We start from the raw sequence: 17,223 nt of genomic DNA on the forward strand, positions 1-17,223 counted from the left end.
CTCAAAACCCAACATTTTTACCAACACCTTGTAGGCACATGGATAGAACTCCACAGCTACAGACCCTACAGTAAATAAGATGAAACAAAAAATAACAAATATATTCGATGGACGTAGATAAAACCAAATAACCATACAAAATAAACGATAAAGACTGAATTTAAGAAATTTCTGAAAAAGCTTCATATAGAACATGAACTAGGGGAAATTTTAGATGTTGATTGTTTTCCTTAAAAGAACTGAAGTTTATAAGTCCACCATTCGTTGGGGTGTTTCTCCTTCAATAATAGTTCCATAAGAAAGACTTCTTACCATTGCCTCCTTTTTGTAGAATAAATATACCAATAAAATACCTTTCCAAAAGCACCCTTCAATCGTAAATACAGATTATTTTTGTGAACGACAAATACTCAGTGCGGATACAACTGTGTGTGATTTGAAATCAGAATAAAGGAGATTTGCAAATCGTCTTCATCCAATTTTTTGATCCCAGTTGGGTGGCAAGTATTTGGAGAGACGCCACAGGTTCCTAGCAATATAGCTACTGATAGACTGGAAAAGAGAGGATTAGGGTTTAAAAGAGGAAATAATGAAGAAAGATAAAGGATCGGTGAGAATTAAGGAACGATGATGACACTGGTAGTCATGGAGAGAAGAGGAGTTGTAGTGGAGTAGGAGCGATGGCGATACGAAATTGATTTGGTTTCAAATGGATACTGAATTTGAGGAGTTCAAGAAGGAAGGGTAAAAGAGGAATTAGGGGGAATTTGGGAAAATCACTTAGACGATAGGAGCGGGAAAATTGAGGGGGAGGGCTAAGAGAATACCACGTGGCAAAAATGTACTTATTTATTAGATTATGGGATTCTCATATGGATTTTGGCTTACATAGAGCTTGCTAAGGAGTTGAAGAAGAAACACATGTTCTACAACGATTTTAAGGACATATTTTCTAGATTGCAAATCAATAATGCTTTAATTAGAATGGAGAATTGCACGAAGAACACTAACAAAGTAAAGCAACATATATCCTATATACTTAGACGGTATCTGGAAGTTAGTAGAACCCTTCTTCGAGCCATCAGGTCTTTGTAGAAGAAGTGAAGATAGATACATTCAATACAAGGGTGGGGGGGGGGGGGGGGGAATGTAGAGCTTATGTTTTGTTGTATGTTGAAGAATTCAGTGTGTGCTTTACATTGTAAATCATAATGATGGGTTGTAGTTTGTGTCGAAGGATATGCTCCTTCGATATATCTATATATTTCACTATGCACTTTTGTATATGCTCTTTAATGTCGAAAGCACATTGTACATTTTTTAGTATGTGATAGAACTATAAATAGTGATGTAGTCTATGGTATTTGTATGTACTTTCATACCTTTGGAACTTGTACTTGTGACTACTTCCAGACAGAATATGAGCTGAAACATATTCATTTATATCTTGTGTTCTTTCCTTTTACTAAATTCGACTCCTGATTGAATCCTTATCTCAAAAATATGTGACTCTAGAAACAACCCAAATCTTTCTAGGTTTTGGTATGTTTTGAATTATTGGTTGGTATGTTGTTTTTTTCTTTTTAGCAAGCTCGATAACCAGTCCATGTTGTGAATTTATTCCTACTTTCTCTTTAGTATCTGGCAAGAGATGATAAAGGTCTATAAGAGATTTGTTTGATTTGGACATTAAATTCGTATACTAATTAACCATAACTATTCAAAAGATATGCATGATAAATTTAATAACGAATTGTAGACTGATATGGAAATCAAGTCTCTCAAGATCATCAATGTAGCCTTTCGTTTTCCGAATATGATTTTTAATTGGCGACAAAATTGCAAAAATGGTCCCTGTGGTTGGCAAAATTATGTGGTTTTGATCCAAAAAGTTTTGGTGGTGCACAAATGGTCCAAAATTGGACCTTTTTAGTGCTTTTGGTCCCTATCAACTTAAAAAGACTATTATACTCTCACATTTGCTTTTTTATATTTATGTTAATATTTTTAATTAATTAAAAAAAATCCCAGCCACCCGATATATCTCTATCCCTTCATTTGGGTTTGCCTTTCAAGAACTCAAGAACATCATATAAACATAAACAAATAGTGAAGAAAATGTGTATCTTCATAAACACAAACATACATCAGATTTTATGGGCTATTCTAAAAACATATACTCACATCATATTTTCTGGGCTTCTTCACTACACACTTATGAACATACATATTCAAGAACAACACATGTCAGTGGAGGAGTTTTCCAGATCGATGCTAGGATTTTTCTGAATGCCACCACCTCGATCTCCACCTAGAAATCAGTGGACGATGGTTAGTTCTAGGGTTTTAAATCAGAGGACTTTTCCAAATCAGCACTAGGCTTAAGGCTTCGACGGTGGTGGTGGTAACTTTGATATATGAAAAATGAAGATATCATCACCATCATCTTTTGATGACCCCCAATCTTAGAACTTCACACAGACATCATCAATTTTTCCTGGTTTCATCGATTTCAGATTATCAATTTCAATGGATGGAAGATCAATTTTTGCTGATGTAAATCCAATTTGCACCTGTTCACATGGGACTTTGCTTTCCCAATCTTGTTCAAGGCAACCATTCAAAATGACATATGAGAGAACTATACACATACGCTTGAAGCTTATCATCACTCATCCATGGAGGCAATGAAGGGGTTTCCATGTGATCAATAATCTCAATTCCAGGAGTTGCTACCAGTACATCTCCATGGTTGACGAGCAAAAACTTATTGAATACAGTCAAACAATCGTATTTCACAAAAACCCTCGTTGCTCTTTCTAAATCCTAGGTTAATTTCCTAAACTTTACAAAATCAATTATTTCCTTGACTTGATAAGGCTGGAACAGACTCAGATGCTAAGCGAATGTTGGGACTTTTATTGGATTAGTGTCTAAGTTCATAACTATTTTGGTATGTACTTGACCTGATTGTGAGCATGGTCCTTTTGGGTTGCCTTCACCAAAGCAACTTGATAGGATGATTTGTAGAGAAATAGATTAATTATGACTTATTAATATATTATATGAATAATATATTAAAAGAGAAATCATATTATTTATTTAATATTAGTCAAGAATTAATAGGAATTAAATTTGTGGCTAAAAGACATTAATTTAATAAAGGGGGCTAGAACTGTCAATTGTGTGATAGTTAGATATTGGGCTAATGGGCTCCATAGAGGTTGGAGTGGAAAAAATCTATGGGGAAACCCATGAGAATTCGTCCAAGGCCTCTAAGGAGGGAGTCCATGGGCTGCTTAGGGCCTAAGCAGTCAGATTAGGCTTTCCTAGTTCAAAACGTAGTAGTCTCACTATATAAAGACCCCTAGGGCACCAAAAACGTGGCTAAGCATTCCTTTGAGTTTCTTGGACGTTTTGGTGCCTGCTTCTCCTCTCCTAATTCATCCTCATGCTCTTGGTGTTTGTGAGGCATTAGAGGTGTGACACTTGTGACACTAAGCTTTCAGAAGCCAATTACAAGAAGGAATAGATTGTTATTGCTATATAACAATCAAAGGTAAGATCTAAACCCTATATTATGATAATATTGATTATTGTATGCTAGATATAGCGTTTATGGCTTTGGATGAATATTGCATTTTCATTAGATAAACTAGAACCAAAGCTTTAGGGTTTGCATGTACACCATAGGAATGATGTCGTGCTCAAAACCCATCAGTGGTATCAGAGAACATGATGGTTTATTCTAATGTATTTGATGCAAAGTTTTTTCATTCATAGCTGAAAAATTTTGTTTTTTCGAATTAAACCAGATTCACGTCGTGAACATACTGTTCACCTCGTGAACCTAGTCTGACAGCATGATTTCGAAAAGTTTGCCTTAATTTTCTTTGGATAATTACCATAAATTGTTTTTTCAAATAAAAATCAGATTTTCCAATTTTAGTAATTGATATCCTAATCAAATTAATGGATAATTGTCAAATTTAAGATAATTACTTGTTTTATATGATAAAGATTAATTATTTGTATTTTTGATTTGAATTATCTTGAAAGAAATTGAATTAGGTCAAATTTAGATAATTGCCAATTATTTGATTAATTTTAATTATTTGTAATTTGATCTAGATAGTTTTGAAATGTTTCAAAACTTGCCCTCAAGTTTTGGAAGTCAAATTTTTTTATTAAACTTTAATTTTGAAATATTTAAATTCTAAACCCTAATGTTTTGAAATGTTTCAAAACATGCCCTCAACTTTTGGAATTTAAATTGTTTTTGACTAAAAGTTTAATTTTTGAAATTTTAAATTCTAAAAACCTAGTTTTGAAAAGTTCAAATTACACCCTTATGTTTTATTAAGTTAATTAACAGTATAATTAAAAGTTAGTTAATAAATTCATGATGATATGGGTTATTTTTCATTAAATTAAAAGTGTAGTTTATAAAATTAAACCACCTAGTATTTTAAAGGTGTAAAATACACTCTTATACTATATATAACATTAAAAGGCTAATATTATATATGTATAACTTAAACTGCTAGTCTTACTGTTAGTAGGCCTCATTTACAAGGCGAATCTATAAGGGGGGGTATAAGGTTATGGCCTATAAAATGGCCGTTTAATGCGTGTCCACTCTCACCCACCGCTTCCTTGATTGGTGGAGGGTCATTAGCTGAACGGATAGGATAGGGAAAAACCTCTCCTCATTAAAAGAATAATGAATGTTAAAGTAACTAAATGTTTTACAACAAATTCCCAATCTTAGTTACTTTAGGCAAAAGTGAATTGATGCAATTCCATGAAATTACACTTTGTACCGTTGCTAAGCCGTTAGTGGAGCATGTGTGGTTAACCGGGACACTAATTGGGTGCTAAGCAAAGATGGAGAAGGATGACTCGATGTTTATCATAGTTCGGTGGAACGTGTGTGGTTAACTGGCACATCGAATAGGTGACTGTAACATTGTGGGCACCATGTACATTTGTGTGGTTATTCACACCCTATTTTGTGATCCTCGGCATCCCAGTCACAAATCGAGGGGCATATCGAGATTTAAACATGCCATTGAAAAGTTCAATAAATCTCAAAAGATCTAGGAGTTTCCAATACATTTAAAACTTAACCTTATTTTTCGTTTTTCATGGTGGAAATTGATATATCTTCATTTACCTACCTTCAAATATTCTGCAAATTGGATTACGGCATCCCTCTTCCAGTTTGTAGAATATTGTGTTGGGTCGTAGCCTTAATAGCTCGTTTGAGTGTTTTATTAAGGACTCAATCAACTAACTTGAATTTTTCTCCCATTTTATAAATGTCAAAGTCTGACAACTATGGTCTTCCTGAATCCATTGAAAAAGTTTTCCACGTGAAGATGATGTTCCATGATTGGATTTTGGAAATGGAAATCAAGCTTCACTTCCTCCACCTCCTCCAATAATTCTCCCTGGCCCACATGTTCGAATACTTGAAGAGTTCAAGGTCACTGAAGCCCTATTGGCAATAAGACACAAAGATGGAAAGTCTGTGTGTAAACATATCTTAAAGATGAAGTCACACATTGATAGGTTAAGGATGTTGGTGTCGATGTCTCAAGGAAGTTGGTTGTTGACTTAGTTCTTCAATCACTTCCCGAATCATATGGTAAGTTCGTTAGAGAGTACTATATGATGGACCACGACATGACCCTTATTGATTTGACTTATTTGCTTATTATTGTTGAATCAGAAATGATTTGGTGCACTGGTCGAGCAAATTGCTCTGATAAATCAACATCCTAACCTTCTACGGGCAATGGCAACATTGGAAGTCCAAAAAAGTTTTCTCTACGTAAGAGAAAGTCTGAGTCTGAGATAGTTCCGTGTACCATTCCAGAAGAGTCCATATGTTTCTACTGCTAAAGGAAGGGGCATTGGTTACGAAGCTGCCCTGACTACCTGAGAGATCTAAAAGATAGGAGAGTCAAGATGTATGACTCTTCTTCAGGTAAAATCCACTCTCTACCTCCCTTAAGTTCCTATTCGGATATTCTTAATACATGATGTGATAAGATTACATTTTGATGTTTTGAAGGATCGAAGAAAAGAAAGGAAGCTTAAAGGAAGGAGCGAGTTGAGTCTGATCGTGAAGAAATGCATTACGATCGTATGGATTCGATAATCACATTTTTGAGCTGCTACTTAGACTTATGATAAATTGCTTAGGAATATGTAATAGCATAGTTTTCATTTGCATTGTAAGGATATATTTTCCGCAATAAAATAAATTTTGATTTTGTCTTATTTATATTTCCTTGCAATGGCAATTGTGAAAATTGATGTCTATGTGTTTCTATTAAAAGCAATATTAAATGGATGTGATTCTTAGTTATGTTATTTATGGTAATTTTGTAATTTTCTAAGTAAGGAAAGATTCCCATCGCCCAAGTTTTAATTGGACAAAATCTTGGAATCATATGATTTGAATCATGTGATGTATGGAAATCTTGGTACTTAAAAATTTTAAAGCTAACTCCTTGACAAAGAGTCAAGTGAAGGACTAGGAGATCGAGTTCACAATGTTGTGCACTGGTCAAGTCTACCATAAATAACAATAACATTATTCGTCATGATTTACTAAAAGTCTAGTAAATGTGGTTATACTTACAAGATTAAGTGTAATTCATAATCATTGAAAAGTTTCAATGAATGGTAGAACGAATAAGTAGAGTCAATGAAGGCAGAAAGATAAAAAGTTTCTCCAATCTAAGAAGAAGGGAGAGTACTTTTGTATCTTGTTTTATGATTGTCTTGCTAATCATAGGAACCATATTACAATTCATCCTCTAAAGACACCTTAGTGCACTAGTTTGGTTAAGAAGAAGGATCAAGAATTGTTGTAGTGGTTAAGTCAATAAGATGTATCGTACTTCGTTCCAAAATCAAGTCTTAGAGTCATACTCCAAGATTATGACTTGAGTGACATAATTTAAGTATGAATGTTCTTACATTTGCACATTTTGGTAAGTTGTGATGTCTTGACTAAGACAAATACCAACTAGTACCAAATTACATGTAGGTTTTGTGTTGATATAGACACACACTAACTCTTGAATATTTGTTTTGTCAAGAAATGTTTCTTGATAAGAGAATCTAATATGTCAAAAGGTCAGTAGGAGTCTAAAGATTTTGAAATGTTTCAAGAACTAATCGAGAGTAAACCTGTTGTTAATTACTAGCACACGACTTGAGGTTTCTAACCTATCGTGTTGACATATTCTTGTTTCTGTGCCATTCCAGTTTGGTCAGCTATGCATGTGAGTTCTATGAGTTCTCAATAGGTTGCATAGGGGTAACGCACCTTAATCAATGGAAAGTACATTCAAAGGTAGGGATGAGCTGCTCAATAACTTGGAAGCAATGGTAGGACCCTTGATGGCAAGAAATTAAGAATGGACACATTCGATCCATAAGAGTTTAGATTTGTCACAATTATTATCTTATGATTATGGTTATAACAAATTCACATGGATAGGAACACATACACCACAAAATCTAAGTGTCATAAGGTTTCTCTCCTTCATGAAAATGATTGTGAGGAAACACATTCACTAAGAGAGATTTTGAAGATATCATTATGTAATTTGCATTTCTCAAATTCCATTATCATTATGACATCCCTCTTCATAGTTCGAATTGTGGGAAAAGGCAAATGGGTCTGAGCACTTTAGACTTATTGTTATAAATTCTAAAATTGTTTTAACACACATATAGGTTATCTAAGGAAAGGTGTATGAGTTCGAGAAGCTTAGATAAAGGCTTATCGAAGCGTCTCGGTTTCAGAAATTTGAACTTTTGTAAATAAAGTCAATAAGTATTGGTTTCTAGAAGTACAACTAATTTCTGAATACATGTCAAAGCTAGTGGGAGCATAAGTGTTATGCTTGGAAAAGATATAATTATCATGTGAGTGGGAGCATGATAATTATGGTAAGTATTGCGAGATAGCTATATTAATTATAGAAAACAAAAGGTTCAATTCGCAAAGTTGCAAGGGTTGAAAAGTTATTTTGCTATAATTAAGGGAGAGAATTTTATACTTCATTTCAGTTCTAAAAGCTTGGATTGATTTTTATCTGATTTAGTCAAATAAAACTAAGATTGTGTTCTCAAATTTGATTATGATTACGGCATCCCTCTTCATAGTTCTAATTTTGAGAACATGGAAAATAGAGATATTGTAGCAAAAGACTGGTCAAGTATCACGTCTTTATGTAAGACATTATGAATCGTATCACATATGCTTCGGGTATAGGATCGATTGCATATGCTATAATATTTGCGTGTTCTAAAAATTTTCCAAATGCCTAGGGCATTAAGAGGGAAAAAAGATTGGAACCAGATATGACTAAAGGTAATTAATCAACTGTCCAGAGGACAATCTAAGGGTCGCTAAGGATTGGTCGCTTATGAGCAGTTGGAAGTATGGTAATGGAAGGACCATACTGACATTATTATTATTAGATATGATTCTATTAATAATGAGTTGTCATATGCTAAATATGGAATTGTTTCCATATTGGGAGTTGGACTTTAAGAATCTCTATGTAGATTAGAAGATTTTATGCAAGAATGATGCTCAAAGGAATGTACTTTGAATGTGAGACTTCACGTCTATAGAATTGTCTTGCAACAATCTCCAATAGATGACTTTGTAATTTCATTGGAAATGTCTTTGTGACTTTGGCACTATGACATTACGAAAGAATCGTTGCATAAAATATTAAAATCTAACATATTCTATAAGTGGCAAGAATTTGGTATTCTCACACTTGTGGTAAGGATTGGGAATTGTGAAATGAGTGTGATTGAAAATGTTATTCAATTATACTATTTCACTAAGTAAGGACCATAAGTAAACATAGTGTGTATGCTAAGAGCATGTGACAATTGTTGTTATAATTCAAGTAATAAGTTGATTACCCGAAACATTATACTAAGGGTAATTAATCAACTGTCCAGAGGACAATCTAAGGGTCGCTAAGGATTTGTCGCTTATGAGCAGTTGGAAGTATGGTAATGGAAGGACCATACTGACATTATTATTATTAGATATGATTCTATTAATAATGAGTTGTCATATGCTAAATATGGAATTGTTTCCATATTGGGAGTTGGACTTTAAGAATCTCTATGTAGATTAGAAGATTTTATGCAAGAATGATGTTCAAAGGAATGTACTTTGAATGTGAGACTTCACGTCTATAGCATTGTCTTGCAACAATCTCCAATAGATGACTTTGTAATTTCATTGGAAATGTCTTTGTGACTTTGGCACTATGACATTACGAAAGAATCGTTGCATAAAATATTAAAATCTAACATATTCTATAAGTGGCAAGAATTTGGTATTCTCACACTCGTGGTAAGGATTGGGAATTGTGAAATGAGTGTGATTGAAAATGTTATTCGATTATACTATTTCACTAAGTAAGGACCATAAGTAAACATAGTGTGTATGCTAAGAGCATGTGACAATTGTTGTTATAATTCAAGTAATAAGTTGATTACCCGAAACATTATACAATGAATAATGTGTAATCAATATGGTGATTAAATAAAACGAGTTTCATTTATACTCAAAAGTTTGGGGCCATATTGGGTTCGATTATTCTTGTGTTTCACTTTGCATGTTTTGACTTCCTGAATAATAAGATTATTCGAACGTTTCACAGTCGCTCATACTTTGGGAGTAGGTATGAAAGAAGATTGTCATGAATTGGTTTGTAGATTGCCTAAAGTGTATTAGACATAGAAAATGTTTGCTGCAAATTTCATGAGTGCTTATGAATATGATTTCAGCATTGAACTAAACTCACGCTCACTTGGATCGCTTCATGGAATATCAAGAGTAATTGGTGAGACGATATTATCTTATTTTCTTAAAATCGAGATGTGTGAGTTGTATCTTGAGAGTCAGTTACACATTGATAATATGTAAACGCACCAGTAACTTGGAGTTATAAAATGTATTGTTGTGTGTGATTTGGTGAGTGAGTACAAGCGAGCATTGCGTCGAAGTTTATTTGTTCCTTTTACACAAAATGGGATAAAATCGATATATGTGGGCCCCTCGATGATTTAGTGATGACACCTAAGCGCTTGGCCAAGCCGGGACTAAGTTGATGTGTTCAATTGTAGTCTGTTGTCAGTTGTTATACATCGGAAATCGGGGAAACACCACAAGAATAGAGAGTATGATTTAAATCCATGTCTCACTTCATACGATATCTAGAATGGAGGAATATATGACCCCTTATCTAAAGGATACGCTTCTGATAAGATCAGAGTTGACAACGGCTTTTAACAGCTATGATTGTTGATCAGGTTTGAAGTCATACACATAATAGTTGTTAGACTTATCCAAGTGGGAGATTGTTGGATTAGTGTCTAAGTCCATAACTATTTTGGTATGTACTTGACCCGATCATGAGCAAGGTCCTTTTGGGTTGCCTTCACCAAAGCAACTTGATAGGGTGATTTGTGGAGACAGAGATTAATTATGATTTATTAATATATTATATTAATAATATATTAAAAGAGAAATCATATTGTTTAATTAATATTAGTCAAGAATTAATAAGAATTAATTTTCTGGCTAAAAGACATTAATTAAATAAAGGGGGATGGAACTGTCAATTGTGTGATAGTTGGATATTGGGCTAATGGACTCCATAGAGGTTGGAGTGGACGAAATCTATCGGGAAACCCATGAGAATCCATCCAAGGCCTCTAAGGAGGGAGTCAATGGGTTACTTAGGGCCTAAGCAGTCAGATTAGGGTTTCCTAGTTCAAAACCCTAATACTCTCACTATATAAAGACCCCTAGGGCACCCAAAAACGTAGCTAAGCATTCCTTGGAGTTTCTTGGACGTTTTGGTGCCTCCTTCTCCTCTCCTAAGTCATCTTTTTGCTCTTAGTGTTTGTGAGCCATTAGAGGTGTGACACTTGTAGCACTAAGCTTTCAGAAGCCAATTACAAGAAGGAATAGATTGTTATTGCTACATAACAATCAAATATAAGATCTAAACCCTATGTTATAATAATATTGATTATTGTATGCTAGATCTAGGGTTTATGGCTTTGGATGAATATTGCATGTTCATTAGACAAACTAGATCCAAAGCTTTAGGGTTTGCATGTACACCATAGTAATGATGTAGTCCTCAAAACCGATCACTTTTATGGATGAGATGTGGTTGCGACGGTTGATTGAAGTGTTTGAGGTGGCGGTGGTCGACGATGGTGGCAGGATGGTGGTGGCGGTGGGTTGAGGTCGATTATGCGATGATGGGTCTTTACAAGATAGAGAGAGAGAGAGAGAGGGAGAGAGGGAGAGAGAGAGAGAGAGAGAGATGGGTAGGGTGGGGTGTTTTTTTGTTTTTTTAATTAAAAAAATAGGGAAATCAATTAAACAAAATTAAAAAAGAATCAGTTAAAGGCATAATCGTCATTTTAGGTAGGGTATGGAAATCAATTAAACATAATAACCTGAGGGACCAAAACCACACAAAATATCTAAAATTGGACCGTTATTTCACCACCAAACTTTTTTAAACCAAAACCACATAATTTTGTCAAACAAAGAAACCATTTTTGCAATTTTGTCTTAATTGGCATACCTTCCAGCATCCAACATATGAGTGTTGACCTCGAGAGATCCGAAAGCTCTCTCGTCATGCCATAGTTCAAAACAATTCTTGAAGATTTTTTTTTATGTCCAAATTTATCCTTCTCAAGGTCTGAGCAATTCATGACATTTAACATATTTGTATTTATATGACTATGTAAGAGTTCGAGTAAAGCTTTTAGTCGATACATTTATATTAATATGCAATTCCAATAAAGTTGTAATCTAGAATATGATTTATTAGACTAAAATCCATATTTCATACTTATTTTCACTTTTTTTAACGGCAAATCTAAACTAGTCTACTACTCCTAATCAACTTCTTTATTCCATCTATGACCACGACGAAACTTTAATCCTCAACCTCAATGAAAAAGAAAAACACCTAATACCGTTGGGCTAGAAGCCATTTGGTATATTTCATCCTATTATGCTTGAGTATCGGCATTGGCTTGTGCACAACACTATTTAGATAGGCAACCATTTTATTAATTGTAATAACATACAACTCTTAGATCTATTTAAAAAAAAAATTTATTACAATTATGTTTAATCATATCCATGCTTAACTTTGGATTGAGTCGATCTTAAATACCGGAGAGGTTCATTATTAACAAGTTTTGTTTAAAAGGATTTGAAATCATCAAAACTAATAGAATTTTATTTTACTCGTAAGGATCCTTTAGTTTTAGTAAAATTGTTTTTCAATTGATTCCTAAATTAAATCGTCATTTCACTTTTAATATTAAAAACTCGCTTTTAACTATCAGTCGAAAACGTGTTTCAATTGACTTGCGTTTTTTGAAAAAACCAAAACATCTTTAATTTATTAGGTTAGGAAAATGACAATTTTCCAAACTTTTAGAAGAACAATTTTTTTTATTACAACATTTAATTCTTTGTATCAATATGCATGACGCTGCTAAAACGTATTTTACAATGATGAGATTTGTATTGCAACGAGCTATAAATACAAGAATGGCCTTGGGCCGATACATACAAAGGTAATTGGCAATACTAATGTAAGGGTACAAATACATATATACGTAGTCAGTTACCCGTAGTTTCATCCGGAGGAAAATTCCGAATGCTCAATATCACATATATACGTTTTAGCAGACATGTCTATATCATCACATAATAATAAAAAATAAAAATATTTATAGTCCAATAGTAACATGTGTACGGTATAAATGTGTTATTTTTTAAGAAGTTAAGGGTTCAAGTCACACTATAAATAAATGAGTAAATTTAGAAATAAAATTACCGGGTGTATGTTAGCCATTTCAAAAAAAAGTGTTTGCAAAACAACGAAACATACAATAACATAGCTCGTAAATCAATATCAAAAACACAAATAAGATGGAATAACTCTCCAATATATTGAGAAAATAACTCAAACCTCAACTAGATTGTGTTACATTCTAAAATCATAACTCGATTCTAACAATGTATATATAGACCTATATTCTATCGACTTGTAGAACAAGACTAGGACTCTTAAAGCTACTTGCTTAAAAACTCATTCTTACTTGATCTCCAAGTCCTACTTGACTTGGGATTCCAACAATCACCCTGGAATCTCTATGTCCTAGAAGATTCTTCAACCCCGATCCGTATTTAAAATATCGGCTCTTCGTTGTCAGTCACCTTCCGAAAAATCACCTTCTTGTAATTTTTGGAGTCGTTTCGAACATTCAGAGGCAAAGTGACCCGGTACGTCACACCGAAAACAAATCACCTTAGATCAGTCTTTTTCCCTATTTTTTGATTTTTGTCACAACAACAATTACAATTTTTGCAATTGGTGGAATTGGGTTGAGTTAAATCAGAATTGGACTTGTGGTGATTCGGCTTACCCTTTTGTGATACCCGATTACATGATTTAGGCCCACTTTACCTGTCAGACCCATTAAACCCTCCTGATCCATGATTACTAGTCGGCATCCCTTTTCCCTTTGTCGATACTTCCTTCGCTACACAAGACAACCAATCACCAGCACCTGAACCACTGCCACCACTGCTCGATGACCACAGAACCTTCGGTTCTTCTCCTCCATCATCAGCGTCCTTTATCCTCTCCTCGTAGGATTTCAACCGCCCAAACACATCCTCGAATCCCACCTTCTTTAGATCAAGGACCTACTCAAAGGTGGCCACGATGTGGATGTATTTCTTGGCAACAACTTGAGGAATTTCTTCACCATCTTTGATTCTTCAATCGTCTCACCAAGTGCTGCCGATTGTGATGAAATTCCAAACAGTTTTCCAACGAAGCTGTCGTTTGATTCCATCTCGGTCATCTTCAACCTGTCGAAATCAAAATTTAGGGTTTGAAGTTGGGCTTCTTTCACCCCATCAGCACCGATGTGCCTTGCTTTAATCAAATTCCAGAGGGTTTTAGCTGATTCAACATCTCCTAGTTGCATAATCAACGATTCCGATATCGCTTGGTAGATCAATCCAATTGCCAGGTAATTTTTTCTTAGTTTTCTTCTGTTCCTGGATCAATTATGGTCCAAGCCTTGTGAATTCTCAATACCACTTTCATCCTTAGTAACCAGACCATGTAATTTGTTGAGTTCAGCATGGGACATGCTATGTTGGTTGAACCAATCTCCTTCACTCTCACCGGAGGAGTGTAACATCCGAATTCCGAGGTATATTATTTTATTCATTTATTTTGAGTTTGGGGAGGAACTCGGCGAGTTTATGCTTAGACTCGCCGAGTAGGATCGCGAGTTCTTATCCGGATTATTGAGCGGGCTCGACGAGTCGACTCGTGGACTCGGCGAGTCCACGCTGTTAAGTGAAACCCTAATTCTCGGGTATGGGACCTATTTAAAGGCTCTTATAGCCTTCAGTTGCGGCTACCAGACTCTAGAGAGAGACCCTAAGAGAGTTAGAGCGTTTGTGAGGAAGGAGATGCCATTTTTGATCCTTATGTTGGTGTTCTTGCAAGAAAAAGGTACCCAAGGCAAGAGGGAGCTGAAGAGAGCTGAAGAGGGTTCTATTCTGTAGATTTCAGAGCTCAGGGACTTCATATTTGAGGTATAGATTCGATCCTTCTTCAGTTTTGGTGTTAACCTTGGGAGTTAGGGTTTTCTAGACCCTTTAGAGGCTCGATTTGATGAGCATGTAGTCCCTTCTCGTATTAAGGCTTTGGATCTGGATCCAAAGAGGTCCAGAGACCTTAACCCTTTGATCTTTATGATTGATATTGGGAGGCATGAGCTTAGGATGTCATATTTGAGGTTATTTCTTCAAATAGAGTCTTTGGGCCTTTGCATGGGCACCAACTTCTGAACTTTACGTGATTATCATGCTTCGGAAGGTCAGATCTACGGATTAGAGGAACGGATCTGACCTCAGGAGGTCTTTTGAGTTTGAGCATGGCATGAACTCGCCGAGTCCAAGAACAAACTCGACGAGTAGGAGTATGTTCCCCGTAAATCACACAGTTGGTGACTCGCTGAGTTGGGGAAATGACTCGGTGAGTCAGAGGGGATCTAGAGGTCTTGAGTTCACGACTGATCTCGCAGAGTCAAGAGCCGGACTCGACGAGTTAGGACTGGTTGTCCCATGATTCACAATCAGTGATGATTTGAAGAGTAGAGGGTTGACTCAGTGAGTCAGGTGAGGACCAAGAGTGTGAAGGACACGCATGGACTCGCCGAGTCACATTTGTGCACTCGACGAGTCTGGTCAAGGTTTAACCGTTGACTTTTGTTGACTTTTAGGGATTGGTCAACAATTGGACTTATGGACTGTTTGAAGGGTAAAATGGTCTTTTAGCCTTCTTAAAGGACATGAGAGAGAGTCTAGCCTAGCCTGGAGAGCTGTTATTAATTGAGTGGATTGTTTATGTTTTAGGCAGAGGCTAGATCAGTGTACACGCGAGCGAGATATTATCCGAGATATCCGAGGTGAGTCTTCTCACTATACTTTACCTTGAGTGGTAATTAGAGTTATGTAATAGAGTTATTGTATGCTATTTATGTGATATGCTGCACTGCATTATTTCTATATGATTTATGATGTGTGTATATATGTGTATATCAGAGTTAGAACCGGAAGGTTCATAGAGCTAGGACCAAAGGGTCCACAGAGTTAGGGCCCAGGGGCCCATAGAGTTATAGCCTCGAGTGGCTAGTATGTGTTATGTGTAGTATTTTGGGGAACTCACTAAGCTTCATGCTTACAGTGTTTTGGGATTTTGACTTATGTTTGGATATATGAAACAATGAGTTTTACAATATTGTGAAATAAAGTGTTTTTAAAATGTGAAAAATTTGTTTGAAATTTTACGGCGTTACAAGTTGGTATCAAAACCTTGGTTTGAGGGACTCGGATGCACCTTCGGGCATATCTGAACTAAAACTGAGGATTTGAGGAAAGTTTTTGATAATAAAGTAATTTTTAAAGAGTAAAAGAGTTTTGAAACAAACAGAGCAGAGCCGTGTGTACGATCAGCCAGCGCCTAAACAGTGATTTCCCAAAATACCCTTACAATAAGTGTTAAGAGATATGTTATGCTATGATATATGATGAGTTATGTTATGCATGCTAGAGTAGTCTAGGTATTCTTATTAGGACTAGAGGGGCCTAATTTGTGATGCCTTAGTCTAGGAGTCTTTCTATTAGGGAAGCTTGAGAGTGATTAGATAGCAGTGAGGAGTTTATGAGAGATCTGCTAGAGAATAGCCTATGATTATTGAGAATAGAGTGCTTGGGATTTGGGACCCTGGGAGGAGGACGTGGGGTGAATATTGATGCGGTGTGCACAGTAGTATTGGGCCCGTACTACTGGAGACACCGGATCAGTGTGCAGTCCAAGTAAGAATCATCAGGGTACCAGAGGTCAAGTAAGGTTGAGTTATGGAGTGTGAGAATACTCGAGCGAGTCCCTGATACTTCTTATGTTGTATTTCAGATAAATCATGGTAGGGACACGCCACACACCAGAGAACAGCGGTGCTAGTGATGAGGAGATTCGTAGGATCATTCACGAGGAGGTGGTTGCAGCCATCAGGGCAGAGATACTAGAGATGTTTGGCTCTATCAAGACCACGCTGATAGAGACTTTTGATGAGCGATATGCTGCTCTTTCTAATGCTGTTGTTGCTGCGGCCACCACAGCTGTAGCTGCAGCTAGACCGTAGGGTGGTGATGTGTTGCTGTTTCGGGAGTTCAGCAACACAAACCACCGGAGTTTGATGGGACACAAGATCTGATTGCGGCGATGAGGTGGATTTCGGACACTGAGGGGTGTTTCTTCACAGTATAGAGCATTTGAGGGTTCGGTTTGCGCTGAACCAGCTTCGCTTGGGAGCAAAGGACTGGTAGAAGTTTGTGACGGTGCACTATTCTCCTGCTTAGCTTGATGCAGTGACCTAGGAGATGTTCACCGCTATGTTCCGAGAGGAGTATGTTCCCCAGGTGGAGAGGGAACGATTGGACCAGGAGTTTCTGACCCTCAAGCAGGGTACCGATTCTGTTACAGTGATTACCCGGATGTTCCACGAGAGGGTGATGTTCTGCCCAGAGCA

Source organism: Lactuca serriola, chromosome 4 (genome assembly GCF_051521515.1).
Source record: "Lactuca serriola cultivar US96UC23 chromosome 4, Lser_US96UC23_V15, whole genome shotgun sequence".
Taxonomy (NCBI): domain Eukaryota; kingdom Viridiplantae; phylum Streptophyta; class Magnoliopsida; order Asterales; family Asteraceae; genus Lactuca; species Lactuca serriola.